The sequence below is a fragment of the Panicum virgatum genome, chromosome 6N (genome assembly GCF_016808335.1).
Source record: "Panicum virgatum strain AP13 chromosome 6N, P.virgatum_v5, whole genome shotgun sequence".
NCBI classification, from domain to species: Eukaryota; Viridiplantae; Streptophyta; class Magnoliopsida; order Poales; family Poaceae; genus Panicum; species Panicum virgatum.
This window is the reverse complement of record NC_053150.1, coordinates 33,695,267-33,704,872: the sequence shown is the minus strand read 5'-3', so window position 1 is coordinate 33,704,872 and position 9,606 is coordinate 33,695,267. Positions and strand designations below refer to the sequence as shown.

General features: G+C 45.1%; 1 long non-coding RNA gene across 5 annotated transcripts; it reads left to right on the top strand.

The window, feature by feature from the left end:
• The first annotated feature begins 1,180 nt into the window (after positions 1–1,180).
• On the top strand, positions 1,181–5,311 carry LOC120679544. 5 transcript variants are annotated; one of them, XR_005677231.1, is made up of 3 exons: positions 1,250–1,561; positions 1,840–4,747; positions 4,918–5,311. It is a non-coding gene; the product is annotated as an uncharacterized LOC120679544 (long non-coding RNA). The 5 variants fall into 5 exon arrangements; XR_005677230.1 differs by having other exon boundaries at positions 1,251–1,561; positions 1,840–4,775; XR_005677233.1 differs by having other exon boundaries at positions 1,264–1,561; positions 1,840–4,520; positions 4,633–5,311.
• Positions 5,312–9,606: the final 4,295 nt, after the last annotated feature.

Genomic DNA, 9,606 nt, shown 5'->3' with positions numbered 1-9,606 from the left:
TAACTTTTTCTCTTTACGAGTTTTTCTCAGCAAGCACCTTCATCGTTTGCGGGTAAGTTTCGAGTCGAGTTGCATAGATAGGCCCAGGCTGATGGCACATCTCTTCTTCATCTGTCTATAGCACTCAAGTTATCGAGCACGTTAAATTCGTTCGACGGCGTTTAACTTGTTCGCCAATTTATTGATAAAAGTTATCAATCTGTTAGATTAATCAGTTTAGTCTAGCTTTTTGCTGCTTTTATCACAAGTTATCGGTAATTTCTTAGATCTGGCTAGGTTAATCCATTTAATTTGATTTGTTTTAAGTTGTTATTGCAAGTTATCTGTAACTGCTTAGGTTAATCCGTTTAATCTAGTTTGTTTTATGCTTTTACTATAATTTATTCAGCCTAGATTTCCTCGCTATCGGCTTTCTACATGATTGCATCACCATAGTCGATTGGATCTGAATCTAATGTTGTTCTTGAAGCTGCATCGTTCTAGACCAGCTTGCTTCCTCAGATCGGCTATCCGATAGATGATCACTAATGTCATAGGTATCGGCTGGCTAGCCGATAGCCCCTGGAATTTAATATTTATCCTTTTTGTTAATTGCATGTTAAATTGACTAGCACGCCAAGCGCACCGCACGTGCGCCGTTGGGTTCGGTATTCGGAGCGAAGCAGATCTCTCCGGCCCTAGCGTACGTGGAGCGTGAAGATTCGTCTAGCGGGATTTTTGCGTCAACAAGTCTATAGTTGTTATATTTATTATTATGTACATGATAATTATTTATTTAGATATAGTTAGCAATTGGGTCAGTTTAGTATTGTTTTATACGTATAATAATTTTTCCATCATCATCAATCAACCTACTAAAGCACCGATTCAAATTTCGCATGATCTACCAACGAATTTGCACCCCACTGAGATGCTTGGACCATTGTGCACCCATAAATTTGTACCCACAAAAATGGCACCATTTAAATGTAAGGCCAGGAATTGCTCTCATAGGCTTCAACGCACATCAACGGCCAAAACTCGCTGGATCTCCCCCGCCTCAACGCGTCCCCCGCTCCCCCGCGCGTCTTCCGCGCGTCTCCGGTCGGTCGGCCGCGGTTCGAGTCCGCACTCCCCTCTCTTTTTCCTTTTTTCTCTTCGCATCCGTTTTTCCTCGCCCAAATCATCGGCCTCCGCTGCCCCACGCCGCTCTCCCGCCGGCCGCTGCTGCTCCGCGCGTCGACCACGGCTGCCCCGAGCGCCGCCACAGACACACGCTCCCTCGCGACCACGCCCGCCGGCAGCCGCGCGCGCCGCTGCCGCTGCAGCAGCCCGCGCCGGCTGCCGCCGCCCCAGCGCGCGGGCTGTGGCTGCTCGCACCGCCCCAAAGCAACATTATGGTCGGCAACGAAGCTCATGAGCTTCGTCCGCTCATTTTCATCTCTCTTCCGCTTCCCTTCTGTTTGCTTCTCTCCTTTCACCAGCTTTCTATTTTCTCCCTTTGGTAATGGCGCATCCAGCGAGCAGGATGACCATCCAGCGAGGGAATGGCGCAGCCACCATCCCATCTCTGACATTTACAGTAAGTGTACTCATGATTCGGCAAAAGAATGATAAATTTTTTATCCTTTGCTCAAAACAAGTTGCATGTGGTGTATAATTGATGCCACATATGAATTAGCATCCTCATGCTTCATGTAACACCTTGCAATTACTGTGTTCAGTAAAATTTAACATAGAAGGATTTCAATATGGGCTCATTTAGTTAGTTGATAGAATTGTGCAATCATGTGTTCCTAAATGCAGTGCACTACCATTTTGGATGTGCTTTTAACAGGAACATTGATTTTTTATTGGCAGCGACCTATATGACATGTTTAGTTATTACCAATGGCGTAGCCACCAGTATGGCGAGCCATGGCGGCCGCCATACCTGGCCGGCGACGAATCCTCCGCCCCTCCCGCCGGCGGCCAGAGTACCTGCGCCATGCGGAGCCAGAGGCACAGGCAGTCTGTTCGCCCGTTTGGAGCCTGGAGGAAGAAGATATCAAGATAACGCTTTGATTTTGGGTGGTAGGAAGTTGGGCCGTTAGTCAATCAAACTCAAGTGTCAGCCCATCACAAATTCAAAAGCCCACTGGCCACTTCACAAGACGAACCGTCAGTGCCGGATAGAGGCGCCGCCAAGCCGACGCGTCGTCGACACGCCACAACGTTCGAACCCTCTCCTTTCCTCTGCTACAGTTGGGAGAGGCGAAAAGGAGGCTGCCCGTGCTCCCGCCGGCGAGGCCGCTGATCTCCCCCGTCTCTAGTGGCCTTCTAGGCCTCGGATGTGAGGGGGATCTCCGGTTCTCAGCCCGGTGGTGTAGATTAGGTACTAGCTTGTCTAGGTTTGTGTTTCCAGTCGTCGACGGCGAGGCGGCGGCGGCGGCGGCGGCGTGGAATAAGTCCCTCCAACCTTGTCCCCGTCTCGGTGGCGCGTGCTCCGGCGCCGGCGAGAGGTTCGTGAGGGTGGAGTCTACGGGACCGGTGCGCGTTGCCTTGTCGAGGTTTGCTCTGGTTCTTGCTGGCTCCGGTATAGGATGCGCCTCGAATCGTCATCCAGGTATGGACTGGGGGTTCGGCGAGAGATGCAGAGAGTTGGCTGTCGGGTTGGTGGTTGCGCGGTGGAAGGGCCGTTGCTCCGTTCTTGCTGCTCGCCGGCATGGACTGCGGTTCCTTGACCAGAGAAGCTCGGGGTGTGTCCCCGTCCGATGTTCCACCTTGGTGTTTCTCTTTTGCGGATCTTGTCAAAGCTTTCAAGCGATGGGGCTTCTCCTGGTTTTGGTTGTGGTGAACTCGTCGTTTTCTTCCAGAACCCACGGTGGCTTCGGCGATGGCGGAGGAGGCAGACAACGGCGACTGATGTTCTTCCTGGCGGTTGCTTCTGGAAGACGACGACAGCACAGTGCGATGGTTGATCACACAAAAGATCTTCAGGACCTCTTTGTATTTTCTATCTTTAGTAGGGTATTTTGTGTAAATTGCCATGGACAGCTGGTGTCTCTGTATCCTTCTAGGAGGTGCTTGTATTCGGGTTGTACTCCGTACGTTTTCCTTACTGCATAATACAGGCATCGTATGTTATCAAAAAAAAAAAAAAAGCCGACGCGTCGTCGCCCTCTTCCGGCTCGCCCCTCGCCCTTCTGCTCCGCTCGACGCGTCGGTTGGTCGCCCAGGCGCCCCCTCGGCCTACTCCAGGTTGCTTCGTGTCTCCGCCGGCGGCCAGCGCTGCACGGACGGGGAGTCGGGGAGCAACAGTGGTGCAGGGACAGCGGCCAGACGGCCAACCCAAGTGGTATGCTTTTTCTGTCTTGATCTTTCTCTGAGTTCAACGTGGAGAAGCTTGTCAAATTGGCAAGGATCTGATGCTGATTTCTCCGATGATGATCTTTCGAATATAAAGGATCAACTTGCAATTGAAACCTTTATTCTTCGTGTTAGAAGAGTTGATGACTTTACTGGTTGCTGTGATTTTGAGAGTTTTGCAGTGAAGATGGTTGAAACTAAAAGACATAGGATGTTTCCATTGGTCTATCGTCTAGTTGAACTAGCACTGCTCCTTCCAGTCGCAACAACATATGTGGAAAGAGTCTTTGTGGTTATGCAAATTATAAAAACCGAACGACGCAATAAGATTAGACTAGCTCAATGATTTAATAATATGCTACAACAAGAAGGAGATATTTAAAGAACTTGATGAGAAAGCAATCATGAAGCGCTTTCAAGCCTTGAAACATCGGAGGATGAATCTTCCTCGGCTAGCTCGTCGCACTTAGTGCTTGTACGATATGTTTATCTAATCGTCTACTTACCAATGCCCAATATTTTCATACAATTTGCGACTCATGAGTTGATATATAGTAAATTTATGCATATTCGATGATTATATTTTTTACACAAATGAGTGGTGGTAGGTTCGCCATAGGTAGATTTTAATCCTGGCTCCGCCACTGGTTATTACCCAAATGTTCTGGACATATCTCGAAACTAAGCATTGGAACCCAAGCTCTGGCACGATGAAAGCTATTCTAGGCTAGGCCTTTGGGATGCAAACTTCCGTCAGTTAATTAATTTCAATGCTAAATTAAATTCAATGAGTAATAAAGAACTGAAGAATGACCGCACATGTTCTTGGAATTCCGTCAGTTGATAGAATTGTGCAATCATGTGTTCCCATTCAAGGATTGATGGGTTATCCCTGCAAATGTTGCACTCGATCAGACGATTTGGTCTGCAATGTGTTCCCATTTCTGCTTTACATGGTCAGTCACTTATCATTTTTTTAATGAAAGATGGTTTATTTATTCCAACTTCGAGGTTTCCATGCTTCAAATGAAAGTGTATGGTGAGCTTACAAAAAACTCTAATCTCAGTAGGTGAGCTCAATAGTGTCTTGTCAGCAATTTTTTTTTCCTATTCTCTGATCCAAATACAAAACATAGCAGACACATGGACAACCGCTACACTTGCGAGGGTTTCAGTGTCCTTCCCACCTGCAGGTATCACTTGTGCTCTTGTTTCAGTTTTGTGCTCTTGTCCAAAACATTGTATAAGCAGTTGTCCTAATGTAATTCAGAATGTCACCCGGACAAAATCCCTAATCTAACTCAGAATGTCACCCGGACAAAAATCTCAAGAGGTGTACTGAATGAGGAAACAGAGGTGCTGATGTTTGAGGCTTACAGGCTTCCAAAAATCTGAAATGCACCTTTGATCATCTCTGCTGGTAGTTTTCTGGATGTTCTCGCTCACAGGTAGCAGCATGATGCTGCACATATATAATTTTTCTGTATCTTCAGTACCTGATTTTTTTGGCTATTAGATATGAGCTGTCTGAAAGTGTTAAATGCTGTGTTTGATCCCTGATTGTTTTTTTTTTCAATTTGATGGTTGCAGCATCAGGTGGCTGACGGCCACTAGCTAGCATTCCCATTTCCATGGCTCCCTCTCCAAGCACCAGGTCAAGCTCAAGCCTCCAGCAAGCTGCAAGCAGCAAAGACAGTAACGAGGCAACAAGTTAACTTAGTGGAAAGTTGGTTTGTTTTGAATTCTATGTTTTTTCTATACTCTGATGGCTTCTATGCTTTCATCAGCTATGTTTGAATAGGAACGACAGAGTGTTAGTGGTGTTAAGTGAATAACATTAGTCACTCCTATTTTGACAAACTATCATCGGCTGATGAAAGCACACTTGATTACATATGCTCTATGGATGTGGTTGTTAAGATCAACAAAATAACTCTATGTTACATATTCTTTGTGTGAAATATATATTTCTTATTTTGAACTATGGATCATGTGTCTAACATGGGTGGTGACTTTTGGATATTTAGAACCAATGTTTTTTTGTAATCTGCAATTTATCCGTGGCGTTAGCACGGGCAGCTTACTAGTTAGATGTAGTTAGCAAGTGATCTAGTTTATTATTTTTGGTACTGTATCCTATGGAAACCAGGTTTCTTGTGCAAACTTAGCAAACTCCAACGGAAGCCACAAGATCCTCATCTAAGAGCACTGGACAGATGTGGAGACAATTTGCATTTAGGCGCCCGCCTCACCCCCCCCCCCACCTGCCTGCGATTTTTGCAAAAAAAAGCCCTCGCTCCGTAACCCCCACAGCGCCGTTCGCCCGTTCCGTCGGTGCTCGTACGACCTTTCTGTCTCCCCCGTGCTACTACCTGCCCTAGGCGCCGCCGCCGGCCTCGACTCCTGCAGCGCCGCCAGCCTCGACTCCTCGTCCAGCACCGCCGTCACGTACGAGCTAGGGCACAATGCCGTCACGGGATCGACTCCTCTACAGCGCCGCTGGCCTCGACTCGTCATCCAGCGCCGCGGCAGCCTCCACCGAGTGGCGCGGGCTGCAGCGGCGTGAGGCGTGGCTGCGGCAGGCGTCGCGGCCCGTGTGGGTTGCCGGCAACGAGGGGTACCAGGACGCCTCCGCCGCCGCCATCTCCCACAGGCCGTCGCCACCAACTTGAAGATCTCCGGACTCCGGCCCTGGTAACCTTGCCTTCTGCCCTCTGTTTATTTCTGATTAGTTCAATAGTGTTTTCTTCCTTAATATCGATCTTGTTGAAATCAGTGCACAACTTTTCTTCTTGATGCAAAGAATGAGAAACCCAATTGCTGATTTGTTATATCGTAGCTGCCGAGCTCAAGTTTGTGTTCTTCAATACGAAATTGTAGGGGACAGTCCGGATGAGGTGAAGGCGAGGCAAGGGAGCATGGTGCCAATTCAGGTACCTGGAAATCGCATACGCATCATGGCAGAAGAAATTTGAGCTCTGGAGGAGAATTTCCTGGTACCCATGTGCATAGAATCATGTGATTGGATCTTCAGAGAACATTGGAGTTGTTCACTTTGCCACCGCCCAGGGACTCTATGCGTTTGTGCATTAAGCTGGAGCAAGCTCTGCTCCTTCTCTGCAGTCAGGGCTGACTATTATATGCAAGTGCACTTGAATTTCTCCATCTTGGTGGTGTGACCCCAATCTATGGAGATAAACAAGACCAAAATGTAGTTGGCACTAGCTACTTGTATGCTGCTTGATTCATTTTTTGTCAACTGAAAGGACTGATATTATGTATTGACAGAGTGTCCATGTACAAATATTTCATGGGAGCAATGTACAATGTATCTTTTCATCTGAAATGTACTTATTTATATTTTGATATATGCAATCTGATGGTTGTATAATTCTCTGAAAATCTAGTCTTGTACCTGAATGCAATATACTGGAAACTGATTGCAAACTGAAAATCTGCAGCTGTGGGTGATTCCAAATTTGTGAAACTGATTGCAAACATGTCTCAAACTGTAACATTGCAAGTTTTCAGATTCTGTACAAGATCATTGCAGGTTTCAGAAATGGAATAATTTGCTGTGCAGACCACCTAGTCAATATTTATGAAAAAAATTCCAAACTTACAAATTAATTCTATCCAACATTGCGTGGCATTCGGATTCTTGAAGTACTATCATCCTCAAGTTGCCATCAGACTGAAGAAACGTGAATTTCCTAACCATCAACCAAGTAAAATTGTAATCACTGGATAGATGTGCAGTCACTGGATGGTGAACAGATAAAAGACACAAATTGCAATGAACCACAGTTGCAGGTAGCAAATAACATTCAGTTTCATAAAATTCCTGCAACTAACATTCAGTTTCACAAAATTCGAATCAGCCACAGCTACAGATCTTTGGAGAAGTTCCAGTGTCAAATTAAATTCACAATCTATTGCATTTAGGTACAAGACTAGATTTTCAGAGAATTATACAACCATCAGAGAAATTCAAGTGCTCTTGCAATGTCAATTGCTATTTGATTTACAACCATCAAATAGCAGCAAAAAATCGATCTGAGAAATTATACAACCATAAGAGAAATTCACAATCTAATTGATTTCTCCTATCTGAGATAAGGATGGGAACTGTCATCCATTTTATCTTCATGTGAGTGAACTCCATGGAGCGGCCACCGGCTTCATGACTGTTGGGCGGTGTTTCCATTGGAGTTGGAGGCTGGCCTCCATGGCCTTGTGACGAGGGCGACAACGACCCTTCCGACGAGGGCGGCGGCGACCCGAAAGATGACGGCAGCGGCGCTGGACGAGCTGGAGGGGGGTGGTGACCCGAAAGACGAGGGCGGCGGCACTGGTGGAGGCAGTTGAGGGCGGTGCCGCTGGATGAGCCGGAGGGCGGCGGCACTGCGGGAGGGCGCGGCAGTGCTGTGGGGCGGAGGAAACCCTAGTCAGGGAGCGGCAGGGGGCTGGGGGAGACGAACCACGGTGCACTCATGACGGAGGGAGAAGGAAGTGAGGCAGGCTCGCCTAGACGGAACGGAGGCAGGGCGATGTGCAAAACGACCAGGCAACGGTGGGGTGAGGTGGGCGCCTAAATGCAAATTTTCCCCACCTTTGTCCAGTGCCTTCGGATGTGAATCCTGTGGTCTGCATTGAAGTTTCTATAGTTTGCATAGGTGGTCTGGTTTCCATAGGATACGGTGCCATTATTTTTACAATAACTGTTAAGCACGTGAGATTGTGCATTCAATTTCAGTTCTAATTGTGTATTATATATATATATATATATATATATATATATATATATATATATATATATATAAAGGAATTGTGAACCCTCACTTTTCAAGGATAAGGAACTAATTGTGAATGTGACAACTCATTCTCAATTAATCCCTTATCCTGGAGCTGTCAAGGTTCTCTGAAAGTATAAACAAACTCAAGAGTGTCAAAATAATTCTATTCACTTGTGTATTCAATTATCAGTTAACGAGTAATTAATGTTTAATCCGTAGAAATGACTTTGCAAAATGATGCATTAGAGCGCCATGCTTCTGCTCGGGCATCCGTACGCAATAATTTGAAGCGCACGGGACATTCCGTTGAGTTCCACTCGGCCGTTGTGTTATGGATAATTTAGACCTTTTAATGAATCATGACGTGTGATGGATATCTGGACCTTTTAATTAATTCATGTTGCGTGATGGATATTTCAAACCTTTTAATTATTCATGTTATTGTAATTACGAGAATTTACTCATTTTTTACATTTATTTGATAAGTGTAGTGAAATCTATCCATTTGAACATAAGAAATTAATACATTTACTCTTTATTTTCTAGATGAGTCGGCAATGGATGTATAACACCGACCGACGTTGAATGGAGTTTATTAATGGTGTGCACGAATTCATCAATGCGGCCAAGAAACACAAGTATGACAGTTTCTTTCATTGTCCATGCCGAATCTGTAAGAATGAGAAGGATTACTCCTCAACAAGAACCATCCACAGTCACTTGTTCCAAAACGGTTTCATGCCCAGCTATAATGTTTGGACTGAGCATGGAGAAAGAGGGATTATATTAGAGAATGATCAAGAAGAAGAGGAGAGCATTCTTGATTTTGCGGATGATTATAGTGCCTTCTTTAAAGATACCACAATGGGTGAGCCTGAAGAACCTGAAGGACATGTTGTAGAAGATGATTTTGGTCAGATGTTGTGCGAAGCGGAGGTGGTTCTTATTGTTGGTAGTTCTCTGTAAAAAAAAATATGATTGTTCGATGAGTAAGTTGAGGGGGTTATCAGAGAATGGATTTGGACAGAACAGTTATTTATATTGCCTACATCAAAACCATTCCCCATTTTTTAAACTGGAAATGATATTTATGTGAAACTTTAAGCAGCAGAATAGGCATAAAAAATAAATGCAAATAGTAAAATGGTATAATTATATCTCAAATTTTAGATGATTTAGATATTCCACTGATATGATATCGATCTGGAAAGCCGAGCTTTTCTACAACTATCCCGATAAATTCATTTATAATTTAGATATAACCAACGTGATGGCATATATGTAAACTCTAAGTTCCTCTTCACAGATGTATGTTCATAAACTGTGAACTATCAATTCGATCCTAACTATGGAAACCTGGTACCCTTAGACCACATCTGTCCAAATCATAACACTTGAGTTCTGTCATTCATACTGCAGCACCACACTAACAGGAAAAATACATTTATTTCCATATCCACTATAGTTTTAGTTACATATATGA